Raw genomic sequence first — 16346 nt, 5'->3', positions numbered from 1 at the left:
GGCTGACGGCTCTCGACGCTCATGGCAGGCTGACGGCTCTCGACGCTCATGGCAGGCTGACGGCTCTCGACGCTCATGGCTCTCTGACGGCTCTGGCTGCTCATGGCTCGCTCGCGGCTCTGGCAGATCCTGTCTGGTTGGCGGCTCTGGCAGATCGTGTCTGGTTGGCGGCTCTGGCAGATCCTGTCTGGTTGGCGGCTCTGGCAGATCCTGTCTGGTTGGCGGCTCTGGCAGATCCTGTCTGGCGGGCGGCTCTAGCGGCTCCTGTCTGGCGGGCGGCTCTAGCGGCTCCTGTCTGGCGGACGGCTCTGTAGGCTCATGGCAGACGGGCGGCTTTGCAGGCTCATGGCAGACGGGCGGCTTTGCAGGCTCATGGCAGACGGATGGCTCAGACGGCGCTGGGGAGACGGATGGCTCAGATGGCGCTGGGGAGACGGATGGCTCAGATGGCGCTGGGGAGACGGATGGCTCAGATGGCGCTGGGGAGACGGATGGCTCTGGCCGGATAAGGCGCACTGTAGACCTGGTGCGTGGTGCCGGAACTGGAGGCACCGGGCTAAGGATAAGCACCTTCCTACTAGTGCGGGGAGCAGGGACAGGGCACACTGTACTCTCAAAGCCCACTCTATACCTGATGCGAGGTACCGGCACTGGTGACACCGGGCTGAGGACAAGCACATCAGGATTAGTAGGGGGAGAAGATACAGTGTGTACAGGGCTCTGGAGACGCACAGGAGGCTTAGTGCGTGGTGCCGGAACTGGAGGCACCGGGCTAGATACACGCACTACAGGGAGAGTGCGTGGAGGAGGAACAGGGCTCAGGAGACGCACTGGTAGCCTAGTGCGTAGTGTAGGCACTGTAGGTACTAGGCTGGGGCGGGGAGGTGGCGCCGGAAATACCGGACCGTGGAGGCGTACTGGCACTCTTGAGCATTGAGCCTGCCCAACCTTACCTGGTTGAATGCTCCCGGTCACCCGACCAGTGCGGGGAGGTGGAATAACCCGCACCGGCCTATGTAGGCGAACCGGGGAAACCATGCGTAAGGCAGGTGCCATGTATGCCGGCCCGAGGAGACGCACTGGAGACCAGACGCGTTGAGCCGGCCTCATGACACCTGGCTCAATACCCAATCTAGCCCTACCAGTGCGGGGAGGTGGAATAACCCGCACTGGCCTATGCACTCGTACAGGAGACACCGTGCCCTCTACTGCGTAACACGGCGCCTGCCCGTACTCCCGCTCTCCACGGTAAGCCTGGGAAGTGGGCGCAGGTCTCCTACCTGCCCTTGGCCCACTACCTCTTAGCCCCGTTACTCACGGGCTTTTTGGGCTTCCGTGCCAGACGCGTTCCCTCATAACTCCGGTTCCTCTCTCCGGTAGCCTCTGCTCTCCTCAGTGCCTCCAGCTGTTCCCATGGGAGGCGATCCCTACCAGCCAGGATCTCCTCCCATGTGTAGCAACCTTTTCCGTCCAATATATCGTCCCAAGTCCAGGAGTCCTTGTTGCTCTGTTGAGCTTTCCCTTGCCGCTTGGTCCTAGCGTGGTGGGTGATTCTGTAAGGGCTGTTGTCCTCCTCTTCCTCAGATGAGGAGAGGAGAGAAGGATCAGTGGACCAATACGCAGCATTAGGGAAATATGCCATCTCTTTATTTGTCACGACGGCACACGAAAACAAAACACTTACAAAATTACAAAACAAGAAAACGACGTAGACGAAAACCTGAACATGAACTTACATAACTAAAACGTAAAACTCACGGACAGGAACAGACTACATCAAAACGAACGAACAACCAAACAGTCCCGTATGGTACATACATCGACGACACAGGAGACAATCACCCACAAACAAACAGTGAGAACACCCTACCTAAATATGACTCTCAATTAGAGGAAAACGCAAAACACCTGCCTCTAATTAAGAGCCATACCAGGCAACCCAAAACCAACATAGAAACAGAAAACATAGACTGCCCACCCAAAACTCACGCCCTGACCATATACACATACAAAAACAACATAAAACAGGTCAGGAACGTTACAACAATATTCTAATCAAAGTACATCTATACAACTCATGATGTAGTAAGAAAATCATTTTAAGTAAATGTAGTAATCAAACAAATGGAAGAAAAGTAAACGTGAACACCAATGGGTTAACCAACAGATTGAGCTTTTTGACCTTTATAAACACAATATACAGGTAAATAATGAGCTCGTCTGACATTGTTTATTTATTTTCAATTATAATAATGATCTTTCTCTCATTTACTTTTCCATCTATCCTACAGTAGGGCTTGATATGCCTTAATCACAGATTATGAAGAGACTGCATCATTTAGTGGTTGACTTGCCCTTTGTTTTTATTTGTTATTTTACTTTTTACTTTTTAATCTTAATGTATTTTTTTAATTTAGAGAATATGCATATTGGTGAATATTGGTGAATATATGAATATTGGTCTCTTAAATAATTAACTTCAACAAGAATGATTACTAAGTAGACTTTAAATCTGTTTTTAATTGATCACACCTTCTAATAGTGATTTGTTCAATGACTTCATTGCTTTGAACACATATTCATAATCAGTAACCATCAGTAATGTAACTTCATTAAAACTCTTCAGGTATGCTTGATGTATACAGTATGTTCTGAACTACTGCTTAGTGACCATCAGTAATGTAACTTCATTAAAACTCTTCAGGTATGCTTGATGTATACAGTATGTTCTGAAGTACTGCTTAGTGACCATCAGTAATGTAACTTCATTAAAACTCTTCAGGTATGCTTGATGTATACAGTATGTTCTGAAGTACTGCTTAGTGACCATCAGTAATGTAACTTCATTAAAACTCTTCAGGTATGCTTGATGTATATAGTATGTTTTGAGGTACTGATCAGTGATCATCAGTAATGTAACTTCATTAAAACTCTTCAGGTATGCTTGATGTATACAGTATGTTCTGAACTACTGCTTAGTGACCATCAGTAATGTAACTTCATTAAAACTCTTCAGGTATGCTTGATGTATACAGTATGTTCTGAACTACTGCTTAGTGACCATCAGTAATGTAACGTCATTAATACTCTTCAGGAATGCTTGATGTATACAGTATGTTCTGAAGTACTGCTTAGTGACCATCAGTAATGTAACTTCATTAAAACTCTTCAGGTATGCTTGATGTATACAGTATGTTCTGAAGTACTGCTTAGTGACCATCAGTAATGTAACTTCATTAAAACTCTTCAGGTATGCTTGATGTATACAGTATGTTCTGAACTACTGCTTAGTGACCATCAGTAATGTAACTTCATTAAAACTCTTCAGGTATGCTTGATGTACAGTGAGGGAAAAAAGTATTTGATCCCCTGCTGATTTTGTACGTTTGCCCACTGACAAAGAAATGATCAGTCTATAATTTTAATGGTAGGTTTATTTGAACAGTGAGAGACAGAATAACAACAAAAATATCCAGAAAAATGCATGTCAAAAATGTTATAAATTGATTTGCATTTTAATGAGGGAAATAAGTATTTGACCCCCTCTCAATCAAAAAGATATCTGGCTCCCAGGTGTCTTTCATACAGGTAACGAACGGAGATTAGGAGCACACTCTTAAAGGGAATGCTCCTAATCTCAGTTTCTTACCTGTATAAAAGATACCTGTCCACAGAAGCAATCAATCAATCAGATTCCAAACTCTCCACCATGGCCAAGACCAAAGAGCTCTCCAAGGATGTCAGGGACAAGATTGTAGACCTACACAAGGCTGGAATGGGCTACAAGACCATCGCCAAGCAGCTTGGTGAGAAGGTGACAACAGTTTCTGTGATTATTCGCAAATGGAAGAAACACAAAAGAACTGTCAATCTCCCTCAGCCTGGGGCTCCATGCAAGATCTCACCTCGTGGAGTTGCAATGATCATGAGAACGGTGAGGAATCAGCCCAGAACTACACAGGAGGATCTTGTCAATGATCTCAAGGCAGCTGGGACCATAGTCATCAAGAAAACAATTGGTAACACACTATGCCGTGAAGGACTGAAATCCTGCAGCGCCCGCAAGGTCCCCCTGCTCAAGAAAGCACATATACATGCCCGTCTGAAGTTTGCCAATGAACATCTGAATGATTCAGAGGACAACTGGGTGAACGTGTTGTGGTCAGATGAGACCAAAATGGAGTTCTTTGGCATCAACCCAACTTGCCGTGTTTGGAGGAGGAGGAATGCTGCCTATGACCCCAAGAAACCATCCCCACCGTCAAACATGGAGGTGGAAACATTATGCTTTGGGGGTGTTTTTCTGCTAAAGGGACAGAACAACTTCACCGCATCAAAGGGACGATGGACGGGGCCATGTACCGTCAAATCTTGGGTGAAAACCTCCTTCCCTCAGCCAGGGTATTGAAAATGGGTCGTGGATGGGTATTCCAGCATGACAATGACCCAAAACACACGGCCAAGGCAACAAAGGAGTGGCTCAAGAAGAAGCACATTAAGGTCCTGGAGTGGCCTAGCCAGTCTCCAGACCTTAATCCCATAGAAAATCTGTGGAGGGAGCTGAAGGTTCGAGTTGCCAAACGTCAGCCTCGAAACCTTAATGACTTGAAGAAGATCTGCAAAGAGGAGTGGGGCAAAATCCCTCCTGAGATGTGTGCAAACCTGGTGGCTAACTACAAGAAACGTCTGACCTCTGTGATTGCCAACAAGGGTTTTGCCACCAAGTAGTAAGTCATGTTTTGCAGAGGGGTCAAATACTTATTTCCCTCATTAAAATGCAAATCAATTCATAACATTTTTGACATGCGTTTTTCTGGATTTTTTTGTTGATATTCTGTCTCTCACTGTTCAAATAAACCTACCATTAAAATTATAGACTGATCATTTCTTTGTCGGTGGGCAAACGTACAAAATCAGCAGGGGATCAAATACTTTTTTCCCTCACTGTATACTACTGTTCAAAAGTTTGGGGTCACTTAGAAATGTCCTTGTTTTTGAAAGAAAAGCAAATTTTTTGTCCATTAAAATAACATCAAATTGATCAGAAAAACAGTGTAGACATTGTTAATGTTGTAAATGACTATTGTAGCTGGAAACGGCTGATTTTTAAAGGCATGTCTACATAGGCGTACAGAGGCCCATTATCAGCAACCATCACTCCTGTGTTCCAATGACACGTTGTGTTAGCTAATCCAAGTTTATCATTTTAAAAGGCTAATTGATCATTAGAAAACCCTTTTACAATTTTGTTAGCATAGCTGAAAACTGTTGTCCTGATTAAAGCAATAAAACTGGCCTTCTTTAGACTAGTTGAGTATCTGGAGCATCAGCATTTGTGGATTCGATTACAGGCTCGAAATGGCCAGAAACAAAGGCCTTTCTTCTCAAACTCATCCGTCTATTCTTGTGCTGAGAAATGAAGGGTGTTCCATGCGAGAAATTGTCAAGAAACTGAAGATCTCGTACAACGCTGTTTACTACTCCCTTCACAGAACAGAGCAAACTGGCTCTAACCAGAATAGAAAGAGAAGTGGGAGGCCCCGTTGCACAACTGAGTAAGAGGACAAGTACATTAGAGTGTCTAGTTTGAGAAACAGACGCCTCACAAGTCCTCAACTGTCAGCTTCATTAAATAGTACCCGCAAAACACCAGTCTCAACGTCAACAGTGAAAAGATGACTCCGGGATGCTGGCCTTCTAGGCAGAGTTCCTCTGTCCAGTGTCTGTGTTCTTTTTCCCATCTTAATCTTTTCTTTTTATTGGCCAGTCTGAGATATGGCTTTTTCTTTGCAAGTCCTCAATTACCCCCAACAGCCCAACTCCAGTCCTCAATTACCCTCAACAGCCCAACTCCAGTCCTCAATTACCCTCAACAGCCCAACTCCAGTGCTCCAGTACCCTCAACAGCCCAACTCCAGTCCTCCAGTACCCTCAACAGCCCAACTCCAGTCGTCCAGTACCCTCAACAGCCCAACTCCAGTCCTCCAGTACCCTCAACAGCCCAACTCCAGTCCTCCAGTACCCTCAACAGCCCAACTCCAGTCCTCCAGTACCCTCAACAGCCCAACTCCTGTCCTCCAGTACACCCAACAGCCCAACTCCAGTCCTCCTGTACCCCCAACAGCCCAACTCCAGTACCCCCAACAGCACATCTAGAAGCAGTAGCTGTGTGGGCTTCTCAGCCCTCATCACGGTGGACTACCACCTGACTATCTTCATCACTGTGATACTGGCCAGGAAACTGGTGTGGACCATAGTGTCAGAGGTACTACCCCCTCGCCCTCTCTGTCTCTCTCTCCCTCTGTCTGTCTGTCTCTCTCTCTCTGTCTCTCTCTCCCTCTCTCTGTCTGTCTCTCTTTCTCTCTCTGTCTCTCTCTCTCTGTCTCTCTCTCCCTCTGTCTGTCTGTCTCTCTCTCTCTCTCTCTCTGTCTCTCTCTCTCTGTTTCTCTCTCCCTCTCTCTGTCTGTCTCTCTTTCTCTCTCTGTCTCTCTCTCTCAATTCAATTCAAGGGGCTTTATTGGCATGGGAAACATGTGTTAACATTGCCAAAGCAAGTGAGGTAGATAATATACAAAAGTGAAATAAACAATAAAAATTAACAGTAAACATTACACATACAGAAGTTTCAAAAGAATAAAGACATTACAAATGTCGTATTATGTATATATACAGTGTTGTAACAATGTACAAATGGTTAAAGTACAAAAGGGAAAATAAATAAGCATAAATATGGGTTGTATTTACAATGGTGTTTGTTCTTCACTGGTTGACCTTTTCTTGTGGCAACAGGACACAAATCTTGCTGCTGTGATGCACACTATGGTATTTCACCCAGTAGATATGGGAGTTTATCAAAATTGGGTTTGTTTTCTAATTCTTTGTGGATCTGTGTAATCTGAGAGAAATATGTGTCTCTAATATGGTCATACATTGGGCAGGAGGTTAGGAAGTGCAGCTCAATTTCCACCTCATTTTATGGGCAGTGTGCACATAGCCTCTCTATCTCTCTGTCTCTCTGTCTCTCTATCTCTATCAAATTCAAATTCAAGCTGCTTTATTGGCATGAAAAACATTGTGTCAATATTGCCAAAGCAACAATGTATACGATATACATTGAAATAAAATGATGAACAATGACAAATAATAATATAGAATGGCAGTAAATAATAACACAAAATTAAATATAAAAATAGTAACAATAAAATGGTAACAGTCAATAATCGAATGTAATGTAATAAAAAAATGAAACTATAACTAAATAACGATCATCTTCACCATTACATCGGTACTACAACTACTATCATCATTACCACTACTACCACCACCACCATCATTAAACTGCTATCATTACCATTACCACCCATACCATTACTACTTGGAATGATAAACAACAAAAATAATAGTAATAACAATAACAGTAATAACAATAATAGTAATAATAAGTAAGTTACTGCTTACTATGCAGATGTTATTATTCAGTGTCCCTCGGGCTATGGCAGGCAAATACATATTTGGCTGCAAGAGGAGCCATTGCTCATTCGCCCATGAGTATTTTTAGTTTTTCCTCTGGGTTTAATAAGTTAAAATTTGGAATAAATGTAGACATTTCTGTGAATAATGAATCTCTTGGTGAGGATATATCTCTCTGTCTCTATCTCTCTGTCTCTATCTCTCTGTCTCTATCTCTCTGTCTCTCTCTCTCTCTCTCTCTCTGTCTCTCTCTCTCTCTCTCTGTCTCTATCTCTCTGTCTCTCTCTCTCTGTCTCTCTCTCTCTGTCTCTCTCTCTCTCTCTCTCTCTCTGTCTCTCTCTCTCTCTGTCTCTATCTCTCTGTCTCTCTCTCTCTGTCTCTCTCTCTCTGTCTCTCTCGCTCTGTCTCTATCTCTCTGTCTCTCTCTCTCTGTCTCTCTATCTCTCTGTCTCTATCTCTCTGTCTCTCTCTCTGTCTCTCTCTCTTTGTCTCTCGCTCTGTCTCTCGCTCTGTCTTTCTCTCTCTCTCTCTCTCTCTCTCTGTCTGTCTGTCTGTCTGTCTGTCTGTCTGTCTGTCTGTCTGTCTGTCTGTCTGTCTGTCTGTCTGTCTGTCTGTCTGTCTGTCTGTCTGTCTGTCTGTCTGTCTCTCTTTCTGTGTCTCTCTCTGTCTCTCTCTCTCTGTGTCTCTGTATCTCTGTCTCTGTGTCTCTCTGTCTGTCTCTCTGTCTCTTTGTCTCTCTGTCTCTGTCTCTCTCTGTATCTCTCTGTCTCTCCCTGTCTCTCTCTGTCTCTCTCTGTCTCTCTGTCTCTCTCTGTTTCTCTCTGTCTCTCTCTGTTTCTCTCTGTCTCTCTCTGTCTCTCTCTGTTTCTCTCTGTCTCTCTCTGTCTCTCTCTCTCTCTCTCTCTCTCTCTCTCTGTCTCTCTGTCTCTCTGTCTCTCTGTCTCTCTGTCTCTGTGTCTCTGTCTCTCTCTCTCTCTCTGTCTCTCTCTCTCATTCTCTCTAGGGGTCTGGAGATAGGTTATTACATTAGAAATTACAAAAACACGAATACATTATTGACTAGACATTAATGATAAGATTGTCCACTACTAGTTTAAGTCTGTCCTCTCTCTCCTCATCTCTCTTCTCTCTCCCCTCTCCTCCATCTCTTCTCTCTCCCCTCTCCTCCATCTCTTCTCTCTCCCCTCTCCTCCATCTCTCTTCTCTCTCCCCTCTCCTTCATCTCTCTTCTCTCTCCCCTCTCCTCCATCTCTCTTCTCTCTCCCCTCTCCTCCATCTCTCTTCTCTCTCCCCTCTCCTCCATCTCTCTTCTCTCCCCTCTCCTCATCTCTCTTCTCTCCCCTCTCTCCATCTCTCTTCTCTCTCCCCTCTCCTCATCTCTCTTCTCTCTCCCCTCTCCCTCATCTCTCTTCTCTCTCCGAACTAATCCATCTCTTTTCTCTCTCCCCTCTCCTCATCTCTTTTCTCTCTCCCCTCTCCTCATCTCTCTTCTCTCTCCCCTCTCCTCATCTCTCTTCTCTCCCCCCTCTAAACCATCTCTTTTCTCTAATCCATCTCTTTTCTCTCTACCCTCTCCTCATCTCACTTCTCTCTCCCCTCTCCTCCATCTCTCTTCTCTCTCCCCTCTCCTCCATCTCTCTTCTCTCTCCCCTCTCCTCCATCTCACTTCTCTCTCCCCTCTCCTCATCTCACTTCTCTCCCCCCTCTCCTCATCTCTCTTCTCTCTTCTCTTCTCTCTCCCCTCTCCTCATCTCTCTTCTCTCTCCCCTTTCCTTCATCTCTCTTCTCTCTCCCCTCTCCTCATCTCTCTTCTCTCTCCCCTCTCCTCATCTCTCTTCTCTCTCCCCTCTCTTCTCTCTCCCCTCTCCTCATCTCTCTTCTCTCTCCACTCTCCTCATCTCTCTTCTCTCTCCCCTCTCCTCCATCTCTCTTCTCTCTCCACTCTCCTCCATCTCTCTTCTCTCTCCACTCTCCTCCATCTCTCTTCTCTCTCCCCTCTCCTCATCTCTCTTCTCTCTGCCCTCTCCTCCATCTCTCTTCTCTCTCTCCACTCTCCTCCATCTCTCTTCTCTCTCCCCTCTCCTCCATCTCTCTTCTCTCTCCCCTCTCCTCCATCTCTTCTCTCTCCCCTCTCCTCCATCTCTTCTCTCTCCCCTCTCCTCCATCTCTCTTCTCTCTCCCCTCTCCTCCATCTCTCTTCTCTCTCCCCTCTCCTCATCTCTCTTCTCTCTCCCCTCTCCTCATCTCTCTTCTCTCTCCCCTCTCCTCATCTCTCTTCTCTCTCCCCTCTCCTCATCTCTCTTCTCTCTCCCCTCTCCTCCATCTCTCTTCTCTCTCCCCTCTCCTCATCTCTCTTCTCTCCCCCCTCTCCTCATCTCTCTTCTCTCTCCCCTCTCCTCCATCTCTCTTCTCTCTCCCCTCTCCTCATCTCTCTTCTCTCTCCTCATCTCTCTTCTCTCTCCCCTCTCCTCCATCTCTTTTCTCTCTCCCCTCTCCTCCATCTCTCTTCTCTCTCCCCTCTCCTTCATCTCTCTTCTCTCTCCCCTCTCCTCCATCTCTCTTCTCTCTCCCCTCTCCTCCATCTCTCTTCTCTCTCCCCTCTCCTCCATCTCTCTTCTCTCCCCTCTCCTCATCTCTCTTCTCTCTCCCCTCTCTCCATCTCTCTTCTCTCTCCCCTCGCCTCATCTCTCTTCTCTCTCCCCTCTCCTCATCTCTCTTCTCTCTCCCCTCTCCTCCATCTCTATTCTCTCTCCCCTCTCCTCCATCTCTATTCTCTCTCCCCTCTCCTCATCTCTCTTCTCTCTCCCCTCTCCTCTCTTCTTTCTCCCCTCTCCTCATCTCTCTTCTCTCTCCCCTCTCCCTCATCTCTCTTCTCTCTCCGAACTAATCCATCTCTTTTCTCTCTCCCCTCTCCTCATCTCTGTTCTCTCTCCCCTCTCCTCATCTCTCTTCTCTCTCCCCTCTCCTCATCTCTCTTCTCTCTCCCCTCTCCTCCATATATCTTCTCTCTCCCCTCTCCTCCATCTCTTTTCTCTCTCCCCTCTCCTCCATCTCTTTTCTCTCTCCCCTCTCCTCATCTCTCTTCTCTCTCCCCTCTCCTCCATCTCTTTTCTCTCTCCCCTCTCCTCATCTCTCTTCTCTCTCCCCTATCCTCATCTCTCTTCTCTCTCCCCTCTAAACCATCTCTTTTCTCTAATCCATCTCTTTTCTCTCTACCCTCTCCTCATCTCACTTTTCTCTCCCCTCTCCTCCATCTCTCTTCTCTCTCCCCTCTCCTCCATCTCTCTTCTCTCTCCCCTCTCCTCCATCTCACTTCTCTCTCCCCTCTCCTCATCTCACTTCTCTCCCCCCTCTCCTCATCTCTCTTCTCTCTTCTCTTCTCTCTCCCCTCTCCTCATCTCTCTTCTCTCTCCCCTTTCCTTCATCTCTCTTCTCTCTCCCCTCTCCTCATCTCTCTTCTCTCTCCCCTCTCCTCATCTCTCTTATCTCTCCCCTCTCCTCATCTCTCTTCTCTCTCCCCTCTCTTCTCTCTCCCCTCTCCTCATCTCTCTTCTCTCTCCACTCTCCTCCATCTCTCTTCTCTCTCCCCTCTCCTCCATCTCTCTTCTCTCTCCACTCTCCTCCATCTCTCTTCTCTCTCCACTCTCCTCCATCTCTCTTCTCTCTCCCCTCTCCTCATCTCTCTTCTCTCTGCCCTCTCCTCCATCTCTCTTCTCTCTCTCCACTCTCCTCCATCTCTCTTCTCTCTCCCCTCTCCATCTCTCTTCTCTCTGCCCTCTCCTCCATCTCTTCTCTCTCCCCTCTCCTCCATCTATCTTCTCTCTCCCCTCTCCTCCATCTCTCTTCTCTCTCCCCTTTCCTCCATCTCTCTTCTCTCTCCCCTCTCCTCCATCTCTCTTCTCTCTCCCCTCTTCTCATCTCTCTTCTCTCTCCCCTTTCCTTCATCTCTCTTCTCTCTCCCCTCTCCTCATCTCTCTTCTCTCTCCCCTCTCCTCATCTCTCTTCTCTCTCCCCTCTCCTCATCTCTCTTCTCTCTCCCCTCTCTTCTCTCTCCCCTCTCCTCATCTCTCTCCACTCTCCATCATCTCTCTTCTCTCTCCACTCTCCTCCATCTCTCTTCTCTCTCCACTCTCCTCCATCTCTCTTCTCTCTCCACTCTCCTCCATCTCTCTTCTCTCTCCACTCTCCTCCATCTCTCTTCTCTCTCCCCTTTCCTTCATCTCTCTTCTCTCTCCCCTCTCCTCATCTCTCTTCTCTCTCTCCCTCTCCCCTCTCCTTATCTCTCTTCTCTCTCCCCTCTCTTCTCTCGCCACTCTCCTCCATCTCTCTTCTCTCTGCCCTCTCCTCCATCTCTCCTCTCTCTCCACTCTCCTCCATCTCTCTTCTCTCTCCCCTCTCCTCCATCTCTCTTCTCTCTGCCCTCTCCTCCATCTCTTCTCTCTCCCCTCTCCTCCATCTCTCTTCTCTCTCCCCTCTCCTCCATCTCTCTTCTCTCTCCCCTTTCCTTCATCTCTCTTCTCTCTCCCCTCTCCTCCATCTCTCTTCTCTCTCCCCTCTCCTCCATCTCTCTTCTCTCTCCCCTTTCCTTCATCTCTCTTCTCTCTCCCCTCTCCTCCTCCTCATCTCTCTTCTCTCTCCCCTCTCCTCCATCTCTCTTCTCTCTCCCCGTTCCTTCATCTCTCTTCTCTCTCCCCTCTCCTCATCTCTCTTCTCTCTCTTCTCTGCTTCCTATTCCTACCAGTGTATGTAGGGAGGGTTGAGCAGAGTGGGTTAGCTGCTCTCTACTCAGTCCTCTCCAGCACCAGGGCCTGGCCTAGCATGGACACTACCTCAACACCCACAGCCACTCCTCCACTGCAGGCTCCTCCTGCCTCTGCTTCTCCGCCCATACCAGTACCCAGAAACCATCACCACCACCTCAGCCTGGCCCAACACAACCAGGCCACTAGGGGGAAAAAAGAATCCCGTTAAACTGGCATAACATGGGAATGTTATCACTCTGGATTTATGATCTACTAGTGACACACATCTCAAAAATATGTTTACCAGTCATTTTGTCTGTTAACTTAATTTGTATACACTCAACGTTCACTGTAATATAGAATAATCAATCATTTTACCCCATATTTTAAAATAGAATAATATGGGCATCGTATGGTATACAATAGTCATCACACTGGATTCATTATCTACTAGTGGTACAACAAAAAGTCTACCAGCCATTATTACAGTGATTGTTGTTTTTACACAGGGTCTTCAAAAATCACTCTAATATAGCTACTTAAAAAAGTTAAAAACATAAAGAATGTGGGGATAGACCAAATAAATGTAGCTATTAACCACTTTTAAATTGACAATATATCTAATGAAACATATCAAGCTCACGTAGATATTACTGTGAACGTGTGTGTGTGTGTGTTTGTGTGTCATGACTGTAACACATCTTGCTTTCACAATTTAACATTTGCTAAATAGCACCCCGTTAGGCTAGCCTTACCCTACCCCTGATTTAAATGTAAATGTAAATGTAAATTTAGTTCTTTTTGATAATGCATGAAAATTAAAGTTTTCATTAAAGTTGGTATAATTTTGATTATGGAAGATTGATTACATCTATCCTTTTTCAGATGATGCATTAACCAATAAAACAGCTAACCCAACTCTGACGTTAAAGTAGCTCCTAGACCCAACCCATCTGCATGTCTACAGTGGAATGTAGTCTCTCTCTCTCTCTTTAGCTCCATTTCCTCTGTCATGGTGTCTCCAAGCTCACCCATTATGCAGCTGGACCTTACTTCTCATGAGAACTATGCACCCAACGAAGAGAGACATGACGATCTTTACCGCTACAGGTGCTGTAAGCAGTACTGTGTGTGGACCAGACCAACGCTGTCCCAACACCGCCAGCCTGGTGTATCTTGATGTACACTCATTCTCCAGCATTCAGCCCATGCCCTTGGTTATCTCTGGCTCCTTATGTCCTGCTTTCACCTGAGGACATACACATTGCAACACATGGGTCATTTCCTGACAACACAGACTCTCTTCTTATGGCAAGATCACTAATTCGTAATATTTAAATAACACCCCTCGACTACCACAACCTTAATTTATGATCCCCCCTCAGATCCCCAATGCAGTCACAGTCCATCTAACCCATAACACTTTAGTCACTACTCCTAATTTACAACCACAGTTAGAAACATACTAAAACATTCTCAAACCAGTTTAGTCAATATACATCAATATCGAGGAGTATTTCACTTTCTCTGGTCAAAGGACCAACATTAATTTGTGCCTGAGGCAGATGCGGTGCGACTCGAGTTCCGCCATCAGGTGGAAGACAGTGTCCCGTCTCTCTGGTCTGTCTCACTGGAGGAAAGGAAGGAGAGAGCAGGGACCGTGAGAGGTGGACCCTCTGCTGCTATTTCCCTCCACTGAGATTAAATCTCTGACTTCCGACTTCAGTGCGTTCAGAACAACTGGGAACTCTGGGAAAAATCTTTTGAACGTTCATCCAACTCAAAATTCCAAGTCGGAAACTGGCATCTTTCAAGAGCTCCGACTTTCTGACCTGAAGATCACTGACGCCATCATTTTACCGCGTTTTTTCCCCCCGACTTCCCAGTTGTCTTGAAAGCATGTGAATAAAATGCAGGTACCATCAGTCCAGTAAAATAAAAAAGTTAATTTGTTCAATTTATGCTCAGCTGTGCCTCGCAAGTGCTACACCGTCTGATCTATTATGTTATCGAAGCTCGAGTTTTGAAATTATAATGTGGTCTGAGAAGAACAATATTGTCAGGTCTGATATATAGCCAATATACTGTGATAATGTATTAGGCCTACTGCACAGACCTCATTCCTACAGACTCTTTTTATTAGGTTAATGTTAAAAATGTTAAGTAGGCCTAATGTTTAAACAGATCTGAGCTGTGGATCTCTGTTTGTATTTATGTGAAAGTGATCTTGACTCAGAAACGGTTGGTGACCACTGCCGTAAAGTGTTGTGCAACCAAAATACAGGAGGAAACGGATGGCTTGACTGCCTTTTGCAGTGTCAGCTCACTTTGCAAAGTGTTTTCACCACATGCTTCTACATCTGCATTGCTTGCTGTTTGGGGTTTTAGGCTGGGTTTCTGTACAGCACTTTGTGACATTGGCTGATGTAAAAAGGGCTTTAGAAATACATTTGATGTGATTGATTTAATTTAAGATGATCATTTAGGCTACCAGCCTTATTGCAATAATAATGGCACATCACCTACACAACCAGAAGGCATAATTATAGGCTAATGCTTGAATTCATGAAATATTTTGTGCAAATTTCGAATCCTAATTAAAGCCAATAAACACACAATTGTGAAAATGATTAGGTTAATATGCATTTTTTTTAATTAATCATATTTGACGATAACCAAAGTAGCCTAAAATTGTCTTTGATATCAATTTTATATCATATGAACTATGTAAAGTAGATTGAGTGTCTTTGAAAATGTTTTAGAAGAACAGACGGAAAGTTGTTTGTCCTGAATTTATAATATAATATATATAAATTATTCTGGCCAAGCTAGATGTATTTCCTGAATGACTCAGTCACAGACAAAATTTAAATTAGTCATAGAGTTAGATAGAGGACTCATCATGGATATAAGTCATTATAGCATGGATATTGCCATTGACAGCCTCCGCCATTTTAAAGTAGTCAATTGGATTGGGATTCTTATGGGTTGAAGCCTCAGTGGCGCTGCCCCTGATGTCACAAACACTATAATGGCATAGATATAAATATGAGACCTCTATCTCTATGGCTACAGTCTTTGGGCTCCAACCTGCGCTAAGGCGAGACGACACAACAACGAATGGGAGAACTGACGTTTCATGCTGGGTTCATAGCCAAAAAGTGTCCCTGTGTTCAAGACAATTCGATCTGAGGTAGCCTAGTGGTTAGAGAATTGGGCCAGTAACGAAAGGTTGCTAGATCAAATCCCGGAGCTGACAAGGTGAAAATCTGTCGTTCTGCCCCTGAACAAGGCAGTTAACCCATTGCCGTCATTGTAAATAAGAATTTGTTCTTAACTGATTTGCCTAGTTAAATAAAGGATAAATAAAAAAATGTTTGTCCACTCATACAGGAGTAATAAAGGCTTTTTATTTGTATTTATTTCATTTTGATTTAGCAGGGGGTGCTGCACCACCCTCAGTAACTCTACAAATGTGTTTACATCCCTGTTAGTGAGCATTTCTCCTTTGCCAAGACAATCCATCCACCTGACAGGTGTGGCATATCAAAAAGCTGATTAAACAGTATGGTCATTACACAGGTTCACCTTGTGCTGGGGACAATAAAAGTCCACTCTAAAATGTGCAGTTTTGTCACACAACACAATGCCATAGATGTCTCAAGTTTTGAGGGAGCTTGCAATTGGCATGCTGACTGCAGCTGTTGCCAGGAATTAAATGTTCATTTCTCTACCTTAAGTGTTCTCCAACGTTGTTTTAGAAACGTACGTCCAACTGGCCTCACAATCACAGACAACGTGTAACCACACCAGCCCAGGAACTCCACATCTGGCTTCTTCACCTGCGGGATCATCGTAGGGGAGGGTGCTGAGGAGTATTCATGTTTGTAATAAAGCTCTTTTGTGGGGAAATACTCATTCTGATTGGCTGGGCCTGGCTCCCAAATGGGTGGGTCTGGCTGCCAAGTGAGTGGGCCTATGCCCTCCCAGGCCCAACCATGGCTGCACCCCTGCCCAGTCATGTGATATCCATAGGTTAGTGCCTAATGAATTTATTTAAATTGACTGATTTCCTTATATGAACTGTAACTCAGTAAAATGTTGAAATTGTTGCATGTTGCGTTTATATTTTTG

At 45.4% G+C, this 16346-nt stretch overlaps 1 protein-coding gene across 3 annotated transcripts in view; it reads left to right on the top strand.

Annotated features, from left to right (window-relative positions):
• LOC139579458 (up-regulator of cell proliferation-like) overlaps positions 1-16346 on the top strand; it is a 584460-nt gene that overhangs the window by 56943 nt on the left and 511171 nt on the right. The gene's annotated exons all lie outside the window — the stretch shown is intronic.

The sequence above is a fragment of the Salvelinus alpinus genome, chromosome 6 (assembly GCF_045679555.1).
Source record: "Salvelinus alpinus chromosome 6, SLU_Salpinus.1, whole genome shotgun sequence".
Classification (NCBI taxonomy): domain Eukaryota; kingdom Metazoa; phylum Chordata; class Actinopteri; order Salmoniformes; family Salmonidae; genus Salvelinus; species Salvelinus alpinus.
This window is presented reverse-complemented; position numbering and strand designations above follow the sequence as displayed.